Source organism: Sceloporus undulatus, chromosome 5 (genome assembly GCF_019175285.1).
Source record: "Sceloporus undulatus isolate JIND9_A2432 ecotype Alabama chromosome 5, SceUnd_v1.1, whole genome shotgun sequence".
NCBI classification, from domain to species: domain Eukaryota; kingdom Metazoa; phylum Chordata; class Lepidosauria; order Squamata; family Phrynosomatidae; genus Sceloporus; species Sceloporus undulatus.
Genome location: NC_056526.1, coordinates 158,606,144 through 158,618,336, shown reverse-complemented (window position 1 = coordinate 158,618,336; position 12,193 = coordinate 158,606,144). Strand labels below are relative to the sequence as shown.

Sequence of the window (12,193 nt, the reverse complement as noted above, 5' to 3'; positions counted from 1 at the left end):
GCTGCTTAGAGCCTGTATGAAGTTTATAGGCAGAAACTATTTAGGTCAGAATTTACAAGGCCAGGAAGAGGTACTCACCATTGCCCTTCACTCTATATAAAAAGGATTTGTCTAAGAATAGTCTCCTGACCTAGTAAACATTGGGAGTTTGGGTAATGAATACTTAGCTTCATTTTGGAGGGGTTTTTTAAATAAATAAAAAAAAACCTTTATTCCTCTACATAATGTTTACTGCCATTCTTTCAAAATTGGGAGAGTTTTGTAAACTGTATTTTGAGTTACACTGTAAGTTGAATATCTCATTACTGGACATGCCTGTTGAAATATTTGCTCCCATTTCACAGGTAAAGCAAACAAACACAATTAAAATCATTGCATCCACATTTTAGGAACTGGTTAAGATCACTTCCTACAACAAGAAGGGTTGGATGCTGTGTGAGTCTCTGTCCTGTACTAATTTTGCAGTTTTCCAAAAGGAAACATTTGCAGTGAAAAAGCATCTTGCTCACTTTTCTGTGTATAGGGAATACTGACCTTTTTAAAAAAGAAATGTAGGAACTAACTTTCTCTCATATCTACTGGAAATGTTTTCTGGAAATTGTCAGAAACATACAAAACATCAATAACATATAAAACACCAATAAACAACTCCCCCCCCCCCCAAATAAGCCATCTCCTAAACAAAAACACCTAAACAACACACAAGTGATTTCCCTATAAAAGATAGCTTTTTCCTTCCCTTATGTGTCTAGAAAAATAAATAAATCAGAGATCATTTCTTCTTTGCATTTTTCTGAATAGATCAATGCTACAGTGAGCCCTTGGTATCCACTAGAGGTTGGTTTCAGGACCTTCCATAGATGGCAAAATATGTGGATGCTTGAATCCCATTATATACATTGGTGTAGTAAAATATTGTCCCTTATATAAAATGGCAAAATCAAGGTTTCATTTTGAATTTTTTTTTTTTGGGGGGGGGATATTTTCAAGCTGTGGATGGTTGAATTTGTAAATACAGAATCCATGGATATGGAGGGGCAATTGTATTTAGTCTTGCTTTTGCTCATAATACTAAATAGAAACTGAAATTACTAGAAAAATCTAATGAATTAATAACGTTAGGAGTTAATCAGTTACTTTCAAGCTCTGACTAGCCCATCACTCACAATAGAGACCAATGTTGACTACTGGTCTGTTGTGATTGCTTAGAGTTCTCAGTCATCCAGGTACGTTGGTCATTCTACCAGCATCCCACTTTGTGTTTTGTTTTTCTAGTATCTCTTTTTCCCCCATCTCAAAGTTGTGTTGGTTCTTGTCCTGAGTTTGTGCAACTGTGTTTCCTCTTTGCCTACACTCCACAGTTGTCTTCGGTTACAGTTCACTCCCCATCCACTGTTTGTAGTATCTTCATTGGATCTGTCTCCCTCTACATTCTGAGCTGTGGCCTTTTGCCATCCTTTTTACACGTGTACTCACTGGCTGTATCCAGATTTAATCTACTATGCAGAGTGTCTCTGATCTCTGGCTCCTTTGTTATACTGTGCACCTTAACTGTTGACATTTCAACTCTTTCCACTCCCCCTGGGGTTATAACAAACAGTCTCTCAGAAATGTTGTTCTGTGGTCCATCACTACTGTCTATTCCTTGCAAGAGTGTACTCCAGTGATCTAATAAAGTTATGTATAGATCCCCTCAGTCTTATTATAACTTATAAAAGTTTTTGTTGTTTCATTTTTACTCTTTCCACTGCTAGTGTAGCCTTTCCATTGCTCTGTGAATACCCAGGAGATAACATAGGGGATTGTGCTTAAATTCCCATTTAGGACAGAATGAACTGAATTCTGTCACAGTATATTGTGGGCTGTTGTATAAAAACAGAATATCAGGTATATCATGCCTTTAAATATGGGCCTTTAGCTTCCTGCACATTTCTGAAAGTTTCCAAGGTAATTTACCTCCCCAAAACTGGAGTAACAGTCTGCTGTGATTTTGTGATCTTATCTTTGACATGGAACAAGCCAGTCCCTACCATTTCTTAAGGTGGGAGGAGATGTCATGTGGGTTCACTGTCTTTTGCTGTTCATAACTGTATTCTTTGCATACCTCACATTATTCTATGAACCTTCTCAAGTTGTTATCTATTCCTGGCCAAAATATTTACTCCTGTTCTTGTCTTAGGCATAGGTTTAGCTATAGGGATGGGGATATTGCACTCCTGAATAAGCATTCTGCCTCTCCCACAATGAAATTAAGATCAATTAACTTCATAAAGCAGTGACTTCAGTTCAGTCAAATGTCCGTTTCTCAGGTCTTCATTCTGGGAGAAAGAAAAATTCATTATTATGTATGCATGCATTTTCCTTGGAAGTTCTCAGTGACTAATGTCAGACTTTCCTTTCACCACTACAGTGGTACCTCGGGATACGAAATACCCAGGTTACGAAATTTTCGGGATACGAAAAAATCCCATTGGAAATCATTGTTCCGGGTTACGAATGTTTTTTCGGGTTACGAAGAAAATTTTTGGTGCTTTTTGGCGCTTTTTCGCACGAAACGCGGCTTTTCCCCATTAGCGCCTATGGCAATTCGGCTTACGAAGGCTTTTCGGGTTACGAAAGCGGCCGCGGAACGAATTACTTTCGTAACCCGAGGCACCACTGTATTTAATCTCCTTGAATATTCTGCATGAAATATTCTGTTCAATAAATAACTGTTTCCTCTGATGCAACGAGTCATATGCCACTGTTTCCAGTTATTGCAATGATCCTATTACTGCAATGTTCCTCCTTAACTAGGAGCACAATGCACATTCTATAATTGGGTACTTTTCAAACGGGTGCTGCATTCCAGTAAAATAATGTTCAATTTTTAATTTTAATGGGAGAAATTTAATTTTAATGGGAGAAATTAAAACAGCCAACTAGCAGTAGTTAGCCAAGTTACATGTTCAATCACTGAAATGACTTTGTTCATGAAGCCTTTTTTTCCCTGTAGTGTCATGGACCTAAATCCAAATGCTGGTCTCAATTTCCGGTTGAGTCGATTTAATTTACCTGAGTGTTTGCTTATCAATCAGTCATTAATTCAATGACTCTATTCCAGCTGTAGTTGGCAACTAGATTTAGGCCATGGATTGCTGAGGTGAGTGGGGTGGAATAGGACAATGTTTTAGCAAATCTTGAAAAAAATCTCTCTCTCCCCCATCCCCCAGTTATGTGGCTAACTGTCTTGAATTACAGCCAGTGGAAATTCTCCTCTCACAAAAGAATCTCCATGAAGCCTCCAAACCAAGTTACTTCATCCTCACAGCTGGCTGGATGGAAGACTTTCTTCTAACTGCTCTCTACGTAAGTCAGCCATTAAATCCCCATCTCCTCTCACCCTAGCCAAAGCTTTAGGAGCAGGTGTTAGCTATTAGCTTCCTTTCTGTTTCATCTGTGGGGAATAGGTTGGAAAAATTCAACTAATTAGAAAATTCTACAGGGAAATTAATTCCACACACAGCTGTGAAACGACAGTTCATTATAACATGCTATCTCAGCCTGTCAGCAGAGTCCTGACTGGCTTGACAAGTGGCATGTTCCCAGATGTGCCTTGTTATGTAATGTGACCAGAGTTGCTTTCATGTTCTTCTCTCTTATGAAAAGGGGGGCTCTTCATATTTAAATGGGAAAAACTCCAGAACAAACTACTTCCTGTGGAAACACAATACAGCCGCCCCCTCCATTCTCATGAACTTGAGATCCGCGGTCTTGAATATTCACGGAGGGGTGACCTCTGTTATTTTCTATGGTGCGCATGTCCCATTTAAGCCTATGGAGCTTGACTATCGGTGAATTTCCATTTTTGCAGGGGGGTGTCTGAAAACGGAGGGCCAATTGTAATTGTTTTCCTCACACAAACAAGTAGATCAGCATGCACATCATATCAAGAGCAGTCTGAATTCATTTGGATTGGCTCATGCTATAAGCTAAGTTGTGGGGCTGTTTTATAGTTCTGCTTCTACACTGTAGAATTAATGCATTTTGACATGGCTTTAACTATCATGGCTCCATCTGATGGCATCCTGGGATGTTAGTTTGTTCTGGCACCAGAGCATTTTGACAGAAATGGCTAAATATGTCACAAAACTACAAATCTCAGATTTCTATGGCATTGAAGCATGGCAGTTAGTGGTTTTAAACTGCATTAATTCTGTTGTGTAGATGCAGCCTAAGATCAGTGCGACGTATTCCATGAGAAATGAATTTGTAGATGTCAGTGCTAGGGTAACAGACAGAAAATGCTTATAAATGAACATATGGAATAGCAACAGAGACCAGAAATAGACAAATCTGTCTCACCCTAATTACTTACTGTGTTAGATTCTTCCACTTCCCTTTGCATGGAATGCCCAAATTGGTAATGATCCAATATTCCTTAATTTTTATTTCATAGCATTCCTTATTGCATGGTAAAAGTAAATTAGGATGTTAGTGAAGGAGAGCCATTGTGATGTGGTTTGAATGTTGGACTATGATTCTGGAGACCAGGATTCAAATCCTGGCTCAGCCATGTGAACCCACTGGGTTACCTTGGGCAAGTCACACTCTCCCGGCCTCAGAAGATGGCAATGATAACTCCCCTCTGAAAAAGGTGACCAAGAAAATCCCATGATAGGTTTGCCTTAGGGTTGCCATGAGTTGGAAATGACTTGAAGGCACACATCAACAACAACAGTGATGGATACAATGTTTGGTTAAAGATCTAAAAGTAATTGTCTTCTTCCCTTGCTGAAGTAAAGCCAGAAAAACCTAGCTATGAAAAAGACACTTTTAGTAACAGAAATCTTATAATCACATTGTCATTTTATGCTGTTACTGTATTGTCATTAATTTAATTTTTGGAAAAGTCAAAAATCTGTTGACTTGTTTAATTCTTCACTTTTAAGAGCAACAAAAGGCAAACACACTGAATCTGGTTGATCAAAAGATACATATGCTTTTAAAACTGGACAAATACAATGTAGAGATATGTTTTGTCTATGACATTATGAACAATCATAATAAAAGATCTATTTGGACAGTGGCCATGAGCCAGAGTTCTGCAAAGGAAACCCCAGAGTCTATTTTTGCAATAATATGTCTTGACACTTGATGAAATCGTGTGGAATTTGAAAAGTCACTTCTTGATTTCCTTTTATGAAAAAGAAATGGAAGGATGCTCAGTTGTAGCTTTGCCTGTGTCCAAAAGGGTTGCATGAACAGCAGTCATCCATGTGGTGGAGCAGATATGTTTATATGTGTGTGTCTGTGTGCTCCACAAATAAAAATGTAATTTTAATTTCCAAATGGTCTCCTAATGCTAGAGATGTTAATAATTAGTTCCAGCAATAAATTAACATGTTTTGTAGAGCTGGCAAACTGCTCCCATGGTGTCCCCTCCTTTTTGGCATGATTCCATTACCTCTTTATTCTCAGTATCTGTCAGCAATATTCTCATACACTTTCGTGGATTTCTCAAATGCCAGAACAATAAGAACATGCAGAGGCAGATTTAATAAACCACTAGGGATGTGTTGACTTTTTCATCCTGGTAGTTTTATTATTTGGATCAGATCACTGCCTTCTGAATATAGTTTAGTGGCTTTATTCTACCCATTTACAGAACAAGCTTGTATATGTCTGTTCAGGTCTAAGTCTCACTCAGTTCAGTAGGGCTTATTTCCAGGTAAGTGGGCACAGGGAAATAGGTATCAGACTATCACATTATGCAATAGGGGTGACCATCTATATGTTATTGAGCTGCACCTCCCATCAGCCTCAGCCAGTATAGCCAAGAATGAGAATGCTAGGACCTACAGGCCAACAACATCTGGAGGGCCACACATCTTGTATTTCTGTTATACAGTAACCATGTATATGACTGTAGTTTTGAGTGTTAACCTAAATGGTGATGTATCTGGGAAGGACACTTCAAGACCGATTTGTATTTAGGGGAATTATACTTAGCTTGAATAGAATGACTGGGATAACTCAGTCTTGGGGGATCTATCCCAGTTTTACAGGGTCCCAAAGTACACAGAACTCCAGAGGCAGATTTCCAAATGAGAATGGGTTTTATTTAAAAGGAGGAATAAGCACAGTACTCAAGCAAGCAACCACACATGCACACAAGGACTAAAGAAATCAAAGTTGGAAGGTTGGAATAAATGTAAGACATCACTGATGGTGATAATTACCTACGTGGATCTTGATACTAATTGTGGTGTGTCCTGGAATGGAAAGAAGACTCAATTGTTCCTGTGGCAAATGGAGGTGGAAAGAAACAGAGGTGCTAGCCTGGCAAACTGACAGAGAATCTGCCTGCTTGCTAGTCTAATCTGAGGACTTGCTGAAAAGCCCTGATATTTATACCAAAAATATGCCTTGGGGGTAGATTCCAAAGGACTGAAAAGACCAAATGGTTCTGGAATACTTTGAAATGGGTTTGGATTCATTTTGAAATGAGTAAACTCCTTTGAAGTAGTGTGAATGGAGAGCAACAGACACGCATTTCCAGACAGAGAGGATTAGCATGCAAGATCACCCAAGCTTTGCTTATCATATGAGTGAATAGGACAACTATTCACTCTTATGCTCTACCCCTCTGATTATGATTATGATAATTTTATTGTTAATTATCATTGTATTACGATAAGGTTTAACTTTTTATCTGAATTGTTGTTGTTTGTATTTTATTGATCGTACTATTGTGTGTATTTTATCAGGTTGTAATCCTGCCTCGATCTGCAGGGAGCGGTGAGAAATATAAATATATTATTATTATTATTATGGCCCAGTCCCCTTTCCCCTTAGGTTTAGACCTACTTATCTCCTCTAGAATGTCTGAAATCAATCAATCCCCAATGCACCTCCTGTTTGCTAGCCTAGGTATGAGGATCTAGTCATGGCATCCACAATTGGGATTGTACAAGGGTCAGCCAGCCTATGTTTTATTACATTTCTGATATCAAAACAGGAGGGGTACCAACGAGCCTAATATGAGTACATAATCTTACACTTTCCAGGGTATGAAATGCTGGAAAGAATGCTAAGGAAGACACATAAAGAGAGGTAGCAATAAATGTACATTGGATGCTTTGCTTTTGATACAGATCTCTCATTCAAAGAGTGGGAAGCAATTGGCTAGGTTATCTCAATGATTTCCTATCATTCGAAACATTAAGATATAAAGCATGCCCAAGTTATCCTCATGGCTTTTAATGTCTAGTCCACAAATGTTATAGACAACCTAATGAGGAAGCTTGTGTATAATTTAAATGTATAGTATGAATTGCATGTTAGCTACTCTGAAGGATAACTAAAATCCATTTAAAGTGTCTAAAGGTCATTTAATGTGTAAGAGTCATTTAAAAGGTCTAAAGGTCAGGTAAAAGGTCTTAAATCCTGTTTAAAACACGGGTGCTGTTTTTTTTAAAAAATATAGGACTGTATTACCAGTAGAATGATTATTATTATTTTAAATGTGATTGTTTTTTAACTCTGGTTTGTTTTCATCTATGTTGTGACCTGTCATGTGTGCCAAACTGGGAAACGAAGGAGAAGATTAAATGGATGGATAGATTGAAAGAATAAGGTAATTTATTTCCAGTTTGAAGTGAGATGGAGTGGTGAAGAACATTTCTACTTGGTAGTTTGTGCATTTAAAGGCCCCATCTGCCTGGGGAGTTTATCACTGATCATCTATAAAACTTTTAGTGATTGCCATGTATATTTTCCAGTTCTTGTAATGTGAAAGTTTTGCATTTTTTAAAACAGTGTAATCATGCTTGCCATGCGTGTTCATTAGAAGTTTTGAATTGGATAGAATGTTCAGAAAACTAACCAGAGGTCAGTTCACACCACAGAATTATACCACTGTTATCCTACTGTAACTGACATGGTTCCATCCTATGGAATCCTGGGATGTGTAGTTTGGTGAGGTACTGGAGCACTCTGGCTGAGAATTCGAAATGCCCTTCTACTTAACTGCCAGTCCCATGAACCATGGCAGTTAAAGTGGAACAAAGCTATAATCATGTGGTGTGAATGGGTCCCTGTAGTCCTGGCTTTTTAACATGTACAGGAGAACTCTCTGTGAGTTTGCCTGTTGAACTTCTCTTCAACAGAATAAACTCCCCATTTCCTGTGGTAGGACTTGGACATGTACCTGGAAAATATACTAACACAAATTATTTCAGAGAATAAATCTACTAAAATGATACATTAGGTATATATTTTTTAGAAAAGTTAACCTGAGTGTCAAGGGGAAAAAAATTCAGATGTGGGTTTATCTGTGGCTCATGTTAGTATCTAATTTATAAATTCTAGTAATAAACATGACTCATTGAGGCTGACAAAAATTAAATGCAGGGAAACACCGTAACTAATTGAACAACTTGCTTAGATTAAACAAACAGACATGGATTGGCAGGTTTCATATTTCAGGCCTGCTATTCGTTCTCCCAAATAACCGGAAACATAGTTATATAACTGAAACAAAAATATTCAAAATAGTTTTTTGAAATATGTATTTAGAAGAAAGATTTGAGCTTCCAATCTAAATATTAAGCAGAACTTAATGTGCTTAAGTTTTTTTAAAATGTCAGTAGATTCTGGTCCAGATTGAAAGAAAATAAAGGACACTTTTACTCTGATAAAATTCTCGTCATTGTAAAATATGCTGAAGGATTAAATGCCATAAAAGCCAATATCATGTAAGGATTTGAGTACTGGAGTAGCTGCCACATCTCCTTCCATTATTTCACTGCCCATTCCTGTGCCATGGTGGCTGTCTGCATGGGCATCTTGCTGAGCTGCCTGGCATGCCTGCCACAGGTCACTTACTTCTGAGGCAAGATTACAAGGTGCCCTGTGATGGTTACATGGCTGGGCATCTCATTTCTGACCTTAGAACACATGGCAGAGGATGTGCTGGATGGCTCAGTGGGATGCCCACGCAGACAGCCACCACAGTGTGGGAACAGAGGTCTTTAAATCTTCCTGGAAGATATGCAGTAACGGGTTAGTTTTTAAAATGTGTTTTAAGGTGTTATACCCCAGTTCTGGTGAGGAATGTGCTATATGTTGTCTGGACTGCTCGCACCAGAACTAAGGGTTGAGCCAGATGTTGTCTGAACAGAATGATGCCAGAATGGGGGTGGTAGTGGTGGTGGATGGTCCTTGTGGCCTGTCTAGAAAAGGCCTAGCAGGAGGCCAGGGTTTGAATCCCTGCTCAGCCATGGAAATCTACTGGGTGAACTTGAGCAAGTCACATTTTCTAAGCTTCAGAGGAAATCAATGAAAAAACTCTTTGGCAAGAAAATCCCATAATAGGTTCACTTACTGTCATCGTAAGTCAGAAATGACTTGAAGATACAACAGCCACCAACCTGATATTTGACTTGCTTAAATCTAGGTGATTCAGTGGTCCCAGCTGTCTCCCTACTTAATTTGACTCTTTCAGCAACCCATGATCATTTTGCCCCTTTGGCAATACACACAGCCTCTTTTGCTAAGCCACAGCCCTGGCTCACGCCTATCATCTGGTATCTCTGTTTCTGTTCTTGAGCTGCTGAGCATTTATGGAAAAAGAACTGGAATGGGCTGGCTTCATTCATTATAAATTTGTTTTTTTTCTTCTTTCTTGCACGCTATTTCTATAGCAAAGCAGAACTACTACAGAACTCTGATTAGTGCTAATGAGCGACAGCCTCAACGCCTATTCTCTACATTTAATTCTCTGCTAAATCCTTCTGCTCATCCAATTCCTCTTTCATTTTCTGCTAATGATTTTGCAACCCACTTCCTCTCTAAAATTGAAACTATCTGATTGGACTTCAAAGTCCCTTCTTTTGCTCCATTATTGCTTCCATTCATATCATCAAAATTTTCTGCTTTTCTTTTGTTTCTACCAATGAACTATCCAAAATGCTTATTTCTTCCAATCCTCCAGCTTGTTCTTTGGATCTGATTGTTTCTCGCTTCCTAATCTCTGTTGATCCTTCTATCTCCTCTTCTTCACACCATTAACTTCTCTCTTTCTACTGGTGTTTTTCCTTCTGCTTTTAAACACACCCTGGTTTCCCCTATTCTGAAAAAGCCTATACTTGTCCCATTTTCTCTTTCCAGCTATTGGTCTATCTCACTGCTCCCTTTAGAATGCATTGTCATTCTCGCTGTCTCGAATTCCTTTCTGCTAACTCCACTATGGACCCCTTTCAGTCTGCCTTTCATCCATTGCATTCCACTGAGATGGCCCTCATTAAGATTACAGACAATCTCTTGATCACCAAGTCTAAAGTCCAAAGGCCTTTATATTGTCTTGATTTCTCTGCTGCTTTCGACACTGTCAATCACAGTGTCATGGTGGACCTACTCCAGAACATTGGATTTACTGGCACTGTTCTTAACTGGTTTAGGTCCTACCTCTCAAATAGATCTTTTGCTGTTGTCACAGGAGGCCAGGTCTCTAACTCTGTCCCATTATCTGTTGGTGCTTCCCAGGGTTCTGTTTTGAGTCCATTATTGTTCTCCCTTTCTACTCTCTCCCTAGATAACCTTATTGGCTCCTATGGTTTTCAGTATCATCTATATGCTGATGACACCCAACTCCTATACCTTTCTATTCCGGAACTTTCTCTGGACATTGAATGGCATGTCTCATTATGTCTCTCTGCCATCACTGCTTGGGTTTGTCATCCACACTTGAAACTTAACATGGCTAAAACAGAGTTACTTGTCTTTCTACCTAGGCCAACTCTGCCATGTTCTTTTTCAATTATAGTTAATGATATTTGTATTTAACCTGTTAAGGAAGCGCAAAGTCCCAGCTTTATTTTTGACTCTTCCCTGTCATTTGTTCCTCAGACTCCGACCACTGTCAAATCATGTCCATTTTACTTTACAACTTGGCTAGAATTAGACCTCTTCTTTCAGTGACTACTGCCAAGACTCTAGTTCACGCTTTGGTTGTCTCTTGGATGGACTATTGCCATCTTCTCCTGATGGGACTTCCTCTTTCTCATCTCGGCCCCCTAACCAGAGTGCAGCATTCTGCTGTCAGGATCATCTTTTCAGCCTGCTGTTTTGATCATGTAGTGACTTTTATGTCATCCCTTCACTGGCTCCCAATCCCTTTCAGAATCTGGTACAAGCTCCTTTTGCTTACATTTAAAGCTTTGCATGGCCTCACTCCCCCTTATCTTTCAGCTCTTGTGTCCTCTTACTAACTGATACGTGCTTTACATTCCAGGACTCTGGGCTGCTGAGTCTGTCAAGGATTTCCTCCTCTTCTGCCTGGATCTGCCCCTTTTCCCTTGCTGCTCCCTATTTCTGGAATTGCCTCCCTATCCACCTTTGGACTACTACTTCACTGGTAACTTTTAAGTCCAGTTTAAAAACGTTTCTGTTTAGTGAAGCCTTTCGCCTCAAAATCTAGATGCTGCCGCCAACAAAATTGAACTGATGTTTACTGTTTTATGATATTATTGTTTTATTATTTTTGTTTTGATCTTAGGACATTAACTATGTTAATATTTTATTAACTTTCTTCTATTTTTAGACTGTATGCTGTAGACAGGCTTTTATCTGTATTTTAGCTACTAATATTGTACAGCGCTGTGCATATCTACGGTGCTCTAGAAATAAAATTTACTACTACTACTACTACTACTACTAATATTACAGATCTTCTGGAAAAGTTCTATTTGTGCTGCTTTTGATGATTTTAGTGTAGGGTATGAGAGGGACTCAATGCATCTCATTCAGTCCCTCTCTGTGTATCTGATCTGGTGTACCAGCAGTTGTCTTTTTCCATGTGTCAGGGACCTGTACTATATTTAGGCCATATTATTAGTATATTTGCAGAGATTCCTGAAAATACACTGCAGACTGGCAGTCAATGGCTTGCAAACTGTCTCCTGCTGGCTATTGCTCCACATGGCTTTACCTTTGCAGACAGTGCAGAACCTTTGCAGACAGTGCAGACGTTATTGCAGCTAGTAAGAAAGAGCTGCATTTTTTGGCTTCTTGGCCTCATGTCGAGGTATTGGATTTAACTTGAAACCCCAATCTGCTTAAAGCTGTTCTATACAGGAGATCACATTTCTTGATAGGAGGCTATCTATCTATCTATCTATCTATCTATCTATCTATCTATCTATCTATCTAT

At 38.9% G+C, this 12,193-nt stretch overlaps 1 long non-coding RNA gene across 2 annotated transcripts in view; it reads left to right on the top strand.

The window, feature by feature from the left end:
* LOC121932016 overlaps nucleotides 1-12,193 on the top strand; it is a 65,561-nt gene that overhangs the window by 18,402 nt on the left and 34,966 nt on the right. Inside the window, exons 2-4 of one of the 2 annotated variants that reach the window (XR_006104247.1) lie at nucleotides 3,241-3,348; nucleotides 6,750-7,618; nucleotides 11,276-11,398. This is a non-coding gene — a long non-coding RNA (uncharacterized LOC121932016). The remainder of the gene's footprint in view (nucleotides 1-3,240; nucleotides 3,349-6,749; nucleotides 7,619-11,275; nucleotides 11,399-12,193) is intronic. The other variant, XR_006104246.1, reaches the window with a different exon arrangement.